Source organism: Pseudorca crassidens, chromosome 3 (assembly GCF_039906515.1).
Source record: "Pseudorca crassidens isolate mPseCra1 chromosome 3, mPseCra1.hap1, whole genome shotgun sequence".
NCBI classification, from domain to species: domain Eukaryota; kingdom Metazoa; phylum Chordata; class Mammalia; order Artiodactyla; family Delphinidae; genus Pseudorca; species Pseudorca crassidens.
In genome coordinates, this window is record NC_090298.1 from 32291862 (window position 1) to 32304518 (window position 12657).

Below are 12657 nucleotides of genomic sequence, written 5' to 3' on the forward strand. Positions count from 1 at the left end.
ATTCAAATGACATGTTTGAGTGGAAGTTAAAATTTTCCTTGAGTAGCAGCAGAATTAGTTATTATCTAACTTGAATGTAAAAGCCATGCCTGGGGACACCACTTTGAGTGTTCCTGACATCAGGACAACAGATAAGAGTCTCGTCAGTATCTGGGCCAAAATCACTGATTACTGTGCAACCTCCAGCAAACTGAGAAAGCAACCCTAAAAATTCCATAGGAAGGGAACTCCCAGAATACGGCAGGATGATCTAAATTATTCCCTAATTCGTTTTATTTCAGAAAGAGTTAAGATTGCTATAAGAATATTAAAAAGTATCAAACAACAGTATTCATAGTTGGTGTTAGGAATCTGTACATATTTGGTATTTTAGATATGTGAACATTTAGGATAATTTGGCCTATTTGAGTTATAAATAGGTCAGTGTTGAAATCTCAGTTTAAAATCTTAACTGCATAACTAATTTAGACTTCTGATTTTAAGTAGAAATCTCATTGTTTTATATAGTACTGAAACAGCCAACAAAACTTAAGCCTCATCACACATATAAGATTGTGACTTGTTAATTCTTTCAGAGGTTATTTGGGTACTCAGGATGCTTTGTTAAATTAGGCAGATGAGTAACTTAAAAGGGAAATCAAATGTATTAAATTCATACATGCATTTTAACATGTTTAAAGTAGTTCAACTGAATTTGTAAGTGATACATTTAATCTAAGGCCTTCAAAAGTGATTTTTCAAATGTGCCAGATTTACAAATCCTAACCTATTTATAAGCAGATTTGAGAAATGAACTTGGGTTTTAAATGTGTTGCTTGATAAATTAAACCTTAAAGAAATAACAAACCCAAAAACGTAACCCCCTGAATGATTCTTTTTTTCACAGAAACTCCCCTCCAGTAATTAAAGCAATTAAACAATTACTTTATACTCACCTAGCCTTTGCCTTCTAAATCCTTATAATGCTACTTGGGCATATGTCTCAGCTCTCTAACAAGCTCCTTTGTGGCATAGACTAGATCACCTGTTTCTGCTGTATTCCCCAGAGGACGAGGCACAGGGTAGATTCCCAGCAAATTCTTTCCTCACCTGGCTCTGTGACTTTAGCAAGTCACTTCACCTTTCTGAGCCTCTGGCATCTGGAAAGGAGGAGCTGGACCATCCTGCTAGAAGGTGGTCTCCATGAGAGAAGAGCCTGTGTGTGTCTTGCCACTGCTGTACCCCCAGAGCCCATACCTGTGTGAGACACATGGCAGGTACTCAACAAACACCGCTGAATGAATGGGCAAATGCACTAGATACTTCTAAGGCTCTGACTGCCATGCTCCACAAGGTCTGAAAGGGCCTTGAGAGCGGTACATTAACAGAAAGAAGATACACTTAGTCACAATAGACTGGGATCACAAGGTTAGGATCCAAGATACGAAACAAAATAGACCTTGATTGTTTCCATCTGGTCCCCTTTCAGTCTAAAGTGAGTCTGCTGCAGACCCATCTGCCTTGCTCTGCTGCTTCATCGTACCTGCTCTGTCCTGGACCGACCTGCTCCCGGCTCCATCCAGGGAAACCTAACATCCTTCCGAAAGGACCACTGACACACTTTACTTTTCCAGTCTTGTTACTGTGAGTGGCCTCCTGTAGCATTGTTCTGTTGCATCCTCTTACACTGAAAGACCCCCTCTTCCCCGGGGGCGGTGGGGGGAGGCAGGAGGCAAAAGGCGCACATAAGGCCCTGCCCCATGCACTTGGAGGGAAGTAAGGAATTATACGAGAATCACTGCTTTGGCGAGTAGTTAAGCAGCAAAGTGACCTGGGCACCGTGGTGTGTACAGAATTTTCTGCCCGACTCTGCCTCAAGCTCTGTGTGATCTTAAGCAAATGATCTCCTCTCTTTGGGACCTCTTTCTCCAAATCTACAAAACAAGAGCTGAAATACAAGCTCTAAGACGGCAAGTCTTTTGGCCTCAGGACTTCTTAGCACTCTTAGAAATTAATGGAAACGCCAAAGCTTCTGTTATACCTACTGGATTATATCTACTGATATTTACTGTAATAGAAATTAAAACTGAGGAGCCTTTAAAACATAAGAACACAGAAGCACACTTTCTATTTGCCATCAGAGCAAAGATGTCATCGGATGTCATGGAGCCTCTGGAAAATTCCAGGGTACACTTGAAAGAAACCAGAGTGTGTCACTCTAAAATATGCCTCTTTGACATATCTTGAGCTGAAAGCAATTAAGAAGCAGTAAACATAGAAAAAACTCCCCCCTATCTGCCTAAAGGCAGGAAATAACTTCTTCTTTTACTGGATATAGACTCTTAACAGCCCAGTGATGGCACTAGAGGAATCTGCAAATAAACCTTATTAAACTAACCCTTATCTTTCTGGTCACTTATTTTTTTAACGTTCCTATGTCTAGCCCAAACTTCTCTGCCTTGTCAATTTGTCACCAATTTATTGTTTCTTTGTCTGAAAGGTATAAAAGCTTCCTGCTCTGGGCACTTCCTCAGGACTTTAGTCCCTTGTGAAGACTCCCATCTACATGTAAAAATTCAAGAGACTGGGTATGCTTTTCTCCTGTTAATCTGTTTTTGTCAGTTTACTTTTTAGACCAAGCCAGGGACCCTAAGAAGGCTGAGGAAAACATTTTCCTTCACTATACACTAATGAGAGAATGAATATTGAAACAGAATCTTAATATAATTATGGGATAGTTTTGACCTCATGGACCTCACATCCCACCCTGAGGACCATTGATCTAAAGGCCATGGTGCAGTGAGACCCTCCCATCATTAGGGTGACTTTTGGTTTCATTGAGGAAAGGGCAGACTGGGAAAGTTACTATTTTAAGTGAAAACTGGAGATGCCACTTCACACCCTCCTGCTTTCTCTGTGGCTTTCAGAGCTGTCAGGACCCCATGGCTGTGACTGCCTGAGAACCCCCTTTGTTTCCATATGTCTTGTTTGTTGTTGCCAGCGGGGCATCCCAGCAGGCCTCAGATCATCCCTCCCACCTGCCCTGTTCCTGCCAGGCCAGGCCCGGGGTCAACACTCCTGGACACAGCCTGTCCTTGTGACAACTGGGCGCCCCAGAGAAAGGAATTTCTGGAGCCGCTGGGAAACTGACTTCTAAAGGGACTGGCTTTTCCTTAGCTCAGAGAACCCAGTGTCCCTTCTGCCAAAACAGGCTTTGCTGGCAAACATCCTATGCAAGTGGCGAGACTCCAGTGAGGTGTAAGAGAGGATGATGAAATGCACCAAGCAGGCAGCGCCAGCAGAGGGTAGATGAGGTCAGGAGAGGGGTGAGCCATCAGCACTGACAGGAGTGCCAAGGGGTCCATCTACGCCTGGGAGCCTGAGCTTGGAGAAGCCTAAGACCTGTGCTCAGAGTCACCTAGGGCTCTAGGCCCTGAAGGCTGATAGGATAACCCATGTTCTCCTACCCATTCCATCATGCATTTTTAACACCACATCTTTTCAGTTAAATGGCAGCTTCAACAAATATCTCTTGCATTCCTATACACTAATGATGAAAAATCTGAAAGGGAAATTAAGGAAACACTCCCATTTACCATTGCAACAAAAAGAATAAAATACCTAGGAATAACCCTACCTAAGGAGACAAAAGACCTGTATGCAGAAAACTATAAGACACTGATGAAAGAAATCAAAGATGATACAAACAAATGGAGAGATACGCCATGTTCTTGGATTGGAAGAATCAATATTGTGAAAATGACTATACTACCCAAAGCATTCTACAGATTCAATGCAATCCCTATCAAACTACCAATGGCATTTTTCACAGAACTAGAACAAATAAATTCACAATTTTTATGAAGACACAAAAGACCACGAACAGCCAAAGCAGTCTTGAGGGAAAAAACGGAGCCAGAGGAATCAGACTCCCTGACTTCAGACTATACTACAAAGCTACAGTAATCAAGACAATATGGTACTGGCACAAAAACAGAAATATAGATGAATGGAACAGGATAGAAAGCCAGAGATAAACCCACATGCCTATGGTCAACTAATCTATGACAAAAGAGGTAAGGATATGCAATGGAGAAAAGACAGTTTCTTCAATAAGTGCTGCTGGGAAAACTGGACAGCTACATGTAAAATAATGAAATTAGAACACTCCCCAGCACCATAAACAAAAATAAAGTCAAAATGGGTTAAAGACCTAAATGTAAGGCCAGACACTATAAAACTCTTAGAGGAAAACATAGAACATAGAGAACACTCTATGACATAAATCATAGCAAGATCCTTTTTGACCCACCTCCTAGAGAAATGGAAATAAAAACAAAAATAAACAAATGGGACCTAATGAAACTTAAAAGCTTTTGCACAGCAAAGGAAACCATAAAAAAGATGAAAAGACAACCCTCAGGATGGGAGAAAATAATTGCAAATGAAGCATCTGACAAAGGATTAATCTCCAAAATTTACAAGCAGCTCGTGCAGTTCAATATCAAAAAAAACCCCAACACAATCCAAAAATGGGCAGAAGACCTAAATAGACATTTCTCCATAGAAGATATACAGATTGCCAACAAACACATGACAGGATGCTCAACATCACTAATCATTAGAGAAATGCAAATCAAAACTACAATGAGAGGGCTTCCCTGGTGGTGCAGTGGTTGAGAGTCCACCTGCCGATGCAGGGGACACGGGTTCGTGCCCCGGTCCAGGAGGATCCCACATGCGATGGAGTGGCTGGGCCTGTGAGCCATGGCCTCTGAGCCTGCGCGTCTGGAGCCTGTGCTCCACAACAGGAGAGGCCACAACAGTGAGAGGCCCGTGTACCGCAAAAAAAAAAAAAAAAAAAAAAAAAAACTACAATGAGGTATCACCTCACACCAGTCAGAATGGTCATCATCAAAAAATCTACAAACAATAAATGCTGTAGAGGGTGTGGAGAAAAAGGAACCCACTTGCACTGTTGGTGGGAATGTAAATTGATACAGCCACTATGGAGAACAGTATGGAGGTTCCTTAAAAAACTAAAAATAGAACTATCATATGACCCAGCGATCCCACTACTGGGCATATACCCTGAGAAAACCATAATTCAAAAAGAGTCATGTACCACAATGTTCATGGCAGCACTATTTACAATAGCCAGGACATGGAAGCAACCTAAGTGTCCATCGGCAGATGAATGGATAAAGAAGATGTGGCACATATACAGAGTGGAATATTACTCAGCCAAAAAAAATGAAATTGAGTTATTTGCAGTGAGGTGGATGGACCTAGAGTCTGTCATACAGAGTGAAGTAAGTCAGAAAGAGAAAAGCAAATACCATGTGCTAACACATATATATGGAATCTAAAATAAAAAAAAGGTTCTGAAGAACCTAGGGGCAGGACAGGATAAAGACGCAGACGTCGAGAATGGACTTGAGGACACGGGTAGGGGGAAGGTTAAGCTGGGATGAAGTGAGAGAGGGGCAAGCACATATATACACTACCAAATGTAAAACAGATAGCTAGTGGGAAGCAGTCACATAGCACAGGGAGGTCAGCTCGGTGCTTTGTGACCACCTGGAGGAGTGGGATAGGGAGGGTGGGAGGGAGGGAGACGCAAGAGGGAAGAGATATGGGAACATATGTATATGTATAACTGATTCACTTTGTTTTAAAGCAGAAACTAACACACCATTGTAAAGCAATTATACCCCAATAAAGATGTTAAAAAAAAAACAACTAAAAATAGAACTATCATATGACCCAGCAATCCCACTACTGGGCATATACCCTGAGAAAACCATAATTCAAAAAGAGTCATGTACCACAATGTTCATGGCAGCACTATTTACAATAGCCAGGACATGGAAGCAACCTAAGTGTCCATCGACAGATGAATGGATAAAGAAGATGTGGCACATATACACAGTGCAATATTACTCAGCCATAAAAAATGAAATTGAGTTATTTGTAGTGAAGTGGATGGACATAGAGTCTGTCATACAGAGTGAAGTAAGTCAGAAAGAGAAAAACAAATACCATATGCTAACACATATATATGGAATCTAAAAAAAAAAAAGGTTCTGAAGAGTAGAGAATGGACTTGAGGATACAGGGAGGGGGAAGGGTAAGCTGGGACAAAGTGAGAGAGTGGCATGGACATATATACACTACCAAATGTAAAACAGATAGCTAGTGGGAAGCAGCGACATGGCACAGGGAGGTCAACTCCGTGCTTTCTCATCACCTAGAGGGTTGGGATTGGGAGTGTATGAGGGAGATGCAAGAGGGATGAGATATGGGGATATATGTATATGTTTAGCTGATTCACTTTGTTATAAAGCACAAACCAACACGCACACACACAAAAACATGGCAGCTTCACCGAGACGTTAGCAACCCAGGGAGTCTAATTAGCTCCCCCACTCCCATATCCCACTCCCATTCTCTTGTAGGATTGTGAGCACTACAGGGTGACTGCAGGGCACACTTACAGTCATGATCCACAAGCGGAGTCCATCGTCACGCCTGTTCACATCTGAGCAAGCACTCTGGAGAATGAAGTATTCCAGCTCAAGTCCGTCTGCTTCATATCCTCTCAGACAGCCAGACAAGACATCCTGACAGCAAAGCGGTGACAGCTCAGAAATGACATGGGGCACAACCACACATCCAGGCAAAATGGTAGCATGGGTTGGCACATCCTCTGCTACCCCCTTCCCTTTCTGCATTCGTCTCCTACATCTTAGGGCAGAGATCTTACAAACAAATCTTTGGGAAAATATTTTGTTCTGGAAAATCTTAATATTCTTGGAAAAATTATATATCTTCCCACATTTTTAAGTTAACATATAACATTTTTATTGCAAGTTTAAATAATTGAGAAATACGTAACTTCTGGTACACTGACTTTTAGAACTGTTAAATCACTCAAATGTATGAAATACCTACCTTCATCTATTTGAAAAACACATGAACAAGCTCTTTTTTAACAGCAAGAAATTATCCATCATTTATTGTTCCTCCTTGCATTCATCTATGTTACCCACGGAATTTTCATCTATGAAAATCTATGTTACCCACGGAATTTTCTTTTAGTAAAATATACTTTTAAGGTTAGAAATATGCTATTGATCACTATATCATAATTCTTGGCAACAAATATGCACATAAGTTAAAGTTTTACATATTAAATTTTTCTAGATTGAATATTTATTATGATTATTACTAGTTCAAAATTGAAAAAGTTGGCTGCAGTCCTGAAGATGGTGGAGTAGAAGGACGTGCGCTCATTCCCTCTTGCGAGAGCACGGGAATCACAACTAACTGCTGAACAATCATCAACAGGAAGACAGTGGAACTCACCAAGAAAGATACCCAGCATCCAAAGAAAAAGGAGAAGCCACAATGAAACGGTAGGAAAGGCACAAGCACAATAAAATAAACTCCCATAACTGATGGGTGGGTGACTCACAAACTGGAGACCACTTATACCACAGAAGTCCACCCACTGGAGTGTAGGTTCTGAGCCCCACGTCAGGCTTCCCAACTTGGGGGTCCAGCAATGGGAGGAGGAATTCCTAGAGAATCAGACTTTGAAGCCTAGTGGGATTTGATCACAGGATTTCAACAGAACTGGAGGAAACAGATTCCACTCTTGGAGGGCACACACAAAGTACTGTGTGCATCGGGACCCAGGGGAAGGAGCAGTGACCACATAGGAGACTGAACCAGACAAACATGCTAGTTTTGGAGGGACTCCTGCGGAGGCGGGAGTGGCTGTGGCTCACCATGGGGATGGGCACACTGGCAGCAGAAGTTCTGGGAGCTGCTCCTTGGCATGAGCTGTCCCAGAGTCCGCCATTAGCCCCACCAAAGAGCCAGGTAGGCTCCAGTGCTGGGCCGCCTCAGGCCAAACAACAAACAGGGCGGGAACCCAGCCACACCGATCAGCAGACAAGTGGATTAAAGTTTTACTGAGTTCTGCCCACCAGATCAACACACAGCTGTACCCACCACCAGTCCCTCCCATCAGGAAACTTGCACAAGCCTCTTAGATAGCTTTATCCACCAGAGGGCTGACAGCAGAAGCAAGAAGAACTACAATCCTGGGGCCTGTGGAACAAAAAACACATTCCCAGAAAGACAGATAAGATTAAGAGGCAGAGGGCTATGTACCGAGGAAAGAACAAGATAAAACCCCAGAAAAACAACTAAATGAAGTGGACATAGGAAACCTTCCAGAAAAAAATTCAGAATAATGATAGTGAAGATGATCCAGGACCTCAGAAAAAGAATGGAGGCAAAGAACGAGAAGATGCAAGAAATGTTTAACAAAGACCTAGAAGAATTAAAGAACAACCACCTAGAAGAATTAAAGAATAAACAGAGATGAACAATACAATAACTGAAATGAAAAATACACTAGAAGGAATCAGTAGCAGAATAACTGAGGCAGAAGAATGGATAAGGGACCTGGAAGACAGAATGGTAGAATTCGCTGCCATGGAACAGAATAAAGAAAAAAGAATGAAAAGAAATGAAGACAGACTAAGAGACCTCTGGGACAACATTAAACATAACAACCTTCGTATAACAGGGGTCCCAGAAGGAGAAGAGAGAGAGAAAGGACCAGAGAAAATATTTGGAGAGATTATAGTCAAAAACTTCCCTAACATGGGAAAGGAAATAGCCACCCAAGGCCAGGAAGCCCAAAGAGTCCCAGGCAGGATAAACCTAACGAGAAAAAAGCAGAGACACATAGTAATCAAACTGACAAAAATTAAAGACAAAGAAAAACTATTGAAAGCAACAAGGGGAAAATGACAAATAACATACAAGGGAACTCCCATAAGGTTAACAGCTGATTTCTCAGCAGAAGCTCTGCAAGCCAGAATGGAGTAGCATGATATACTTAAAGTGATGAAAGGGAAGAACCTACAACCAAGATTACTGTACCTGGCAAGGATCTCATTCAGATTTGACGGAGAAATCAAAAGCTTTCCAGAGAAGCAAAAGCTAAGAGAACGCAGCACCACCAAACCAGCTCTACAACAAATGTTACAGGAATTTTTCGAAGTGGGAAACACAAGAGAAGAAAAGGACCTACAAAAACAAACCCATAACAGTTAAGAAAATGGTAACAGGAATATACATATCAATAATTACCATAAACGTGAATGGGGTAAATGCTCCAACCAAAAGACACAGGCTCCCTGAATGGATACAAAAACAGGACCCTTATATATGCTGTCTACAATAGACCCACTTCAGACCTAGGGACACATACAGACTGAAAGTGAGGGAATAGAAAAAGATATTCCATGCAAATGGAAATCAAAAGAAAGCTGGAGTAGCAATTCTGATGTCAGACAAAATAGACTTTCAAATAAAGGATGTTACAAGAGACAAGGAAGGACATGACGTAATGATCAAGGGATCAATTTAAGAAGAAGATACAACAATTGTAAATATTTATGCACCCAACATAGGAGCACCTCAATACATAAGGCAACTGCTAACAGCTCTAAAAGAGGAAATCAACAGTAACACAATAATAGTGGGGGACGTTAACACCTCACTTACACCAATGTACAGATCATCCAAACAGAAAATTAATAAGGAAACACAAGCTTTAAATGACACAATAGACCAGTAGATTTAATTGATATTTATAGGACATTCCATCCAAAAACAGCAGATTACACTTTCTTCTCAAGTGAGCATGGAACATTCTCCAAGACAGATCACATCTTGGGTCACAAATCAAACCTCAGTAAATTTAAGAAAATTGAAATCATATCAAGCATCTTTTCTGACCACAATGCTATGAGATTAGAAATCAATTACAGGGAAAAAAAACATAAAAACCACAAACACATGGAAGCTAAACAATACGTTACTAAATAACCAAGAGATCACTGACGAAATCAAAGAGGAAATTAAAAAAATACCTAGAGACAGATGACAACAAAAACACGACAATCCAAAACCTATGGAATGCAGCAAAAGCAGTTCTAAGAGGGAAGTTTATAGCTATACAAGCCTACCTCAAGAAACAAGAAAAATCTCAAATAGACAATCTAAACTTACACCAAAAGGAACTAGAAAAAGAAAAACAAACAGAACCCAAAGTTAGTAGAAGGAAAGAAATCATAAAGAACAGAGCAGAATTAAATGAAATAGAAACAAAGAAAACAATAGCAGAGATCAATAAAACTAAAAGCTGGTTCTTTGAGAAGGTAAACAAAATCGATAAACCATTAGCCAGACTCATCAAGAAAAAGAGGGAGAGGACTCAAATCAATAAAATTAGAAATGAAAAAGGAGAAGTTACAATGCACACCACAGAAATACAAAGCATCCTAAGAGACTACTACAAGCAACTCTATGCCAATAAAATGGACAACCTGGAACAAATGGACAAATTCTTAGAAGGTATAACCTTCCAAGACTGAACCAGGAAGAAACAGAAAATATGAACAGACCAATCACAAGTAATGAAATTGAAACTGTGATTAAAAATCTTCCAACAAACAAAAGTCCAGGACCAGATGGTTTCACAGGTGAATTCTATCAAACATTTAGAGAAGAACTAACACCCATCCTTCTCAAACTCTTCTGAAAAATTGTAGAGGAAGGAACACTCCCAAACTCATTCTATGAGGCCACCATCACCCTGATACCAAAACCAGACAAAGATACTACAAAAAAAGAAAATTACAGACCAATGTCACTGATGAACACAGATGCAAAAATCCTCAACAAAATACTAGCAAACAGAATCCAGCAACATGTTATAAGGATCATACACCATGATCAAGTGGGATTTATCCCTGGGGTGCAAGGAATCTTCAATATACACAATTCAATCAATGTGATACACCATATTAACAAACTGAAGAATAAAAACCATATGATCATCTCAATAGATGCAGAAAAAGCTTTTGACAAAATTCAACACTCATTTATGATAAAAACTCTCCAGAAAGTGGGCATAGAGGGAACCTACCTCAACATAATAAAAGCCATATATAACAAACCCACAGCAAACAGCATTCTCAATGGTGAAAAAATGAAAGCATTTCCTCTAAGATCAGGAACAAGACAAGGATGTCCACTCTCACCACTGTTATTCAACATACTTTTGGAAGTCCTAGCCACAGCAATCAGAGAAGAAAAAGAAATAAAAGGAATGTAAATTGGAAAGAAGAAGGAAAACTGTCACTGTTTGCAGATGACATGATAGTATACATACAGGATCCTAAAGATACCACCAGAAAACTACTAGAGCTAATCAATGAATTCTGTAATGTTGCAGGGTACAGTATTAAAGCACAGAAATCTCCTGCATTCCTATAAACTAATGATGAAAAATATGAAAGAGAAATTAAGGAAACACTCCCATTTACCATTGGAAAAGAAAGAATAAAATTCCTAGGAATAAACCTACCTAAGGAGACAACAGACCTGTATGCAGAAAAGTATAAGACACTGATGAAGGAAGTTAAATATTATACCAACAGATGGAGAGATATACCATGTTCTTGGATTGGAAGAATCAACATTGTGAAAATGACTATAGTACCCAAAGCAATCTACAGATTCCAAGCCATCCCTATCAAACTAAAAATGGCATTTTTCACAGAACTAGAACAAATAATCTTAAAATTTGTATGGAGACACAAAAGACCCCGAATAGGCAAAGCAGTCCTGAGGGAAAAAAACGGAGCTGGAGGAATCAGACTCCCTGACTTCAGACTATACTACAAAGCTACAGCAATCAAGACAATATGGTAGTGGCACAAAAACAGAAATATAGATCAATGGAACAGGATAGAAAGCCCAGAGATAAACCCACACACCTAGGATCAACTAATCTATGACAAAGGAGGCAAGTACATACAATGGAGAAAAGACAGTCTCTTCAATAAGTGGTGCTGGGAAAACCGGACAGCTACACGTAAAAGAATGAAATTAGAACACTCCCTAACACCATACACAAAAATAAACTCAAAATGGATTACAGACCTAAATGTAAGACCGGACGCTATAAAACTCTTAGAGGAAAACATAGGAAAAACACTCTTTGACATAAATCACAGCAAGATCTTTTTTGATCCACCTCCTAGAGTAATGGAAATAAAAAAAAAACAATAAACAAATGGGACCTAGTGACACTTAAAAGCTTTTGCAAAGCAAAGGAAACTACAAACAAGACAAAAAGACAACCCTCAGAATGGGAGAAAATATTTGCAAAGGAATCAACAGACAAAGGATTAATCTCCAAAATATATAAACTGCCCATGCAGCTCAATATTAAAAAAACATACAACCCAATCAAAAAATGGGCAGAAGACCTAAATAGACATTTCTCCAAAGAAGACATACAGATGGCCAAGAAGCACATGAAAAGCTGCTCAACATCAAACTACAATGAGGTATCACCTCAGTCCAATTAGAATGGGCATCATCAGAATATCTACAAACAACAAATGCTGGAGAGGGTATGGAGAAAAGGGAACCCTCTTGCACTGTTGGTGGGAATGTAAATTGATACAGCCACTAGGGAGAACAGTATGGAGGTTCCTTAAAAAACTAAAAATAGAATTACTATATGACCCAGCAATCCCACTACTGGGCATATACCCAGAGAAAACCATAATTCCAAAAGAC

At 40.2% G+C, this 12657-nt stretch overlaps 1 long non-coding RNA gene across 1 annotated transcript in view; it reads right to left on the reverse strand.

The window, feature by feature from the left end:
* The window catches only part of LOC137220658 (uncharacterized), a 231570-nt gene that overhangs the window by 103838 nt on the left and 115075 nt on the right, over window positions 1-12657 (reverse strand). The window contains exon 3 of the long non-coding RNA XR_010941730.1: window positions 6477-6602. This is a non-coding gene — a long non-coding RNA (uncharacterized lncRNA). The remainder of the gene's footprint in view (window positions 1-6476; window positions 6603-12657) is intronic.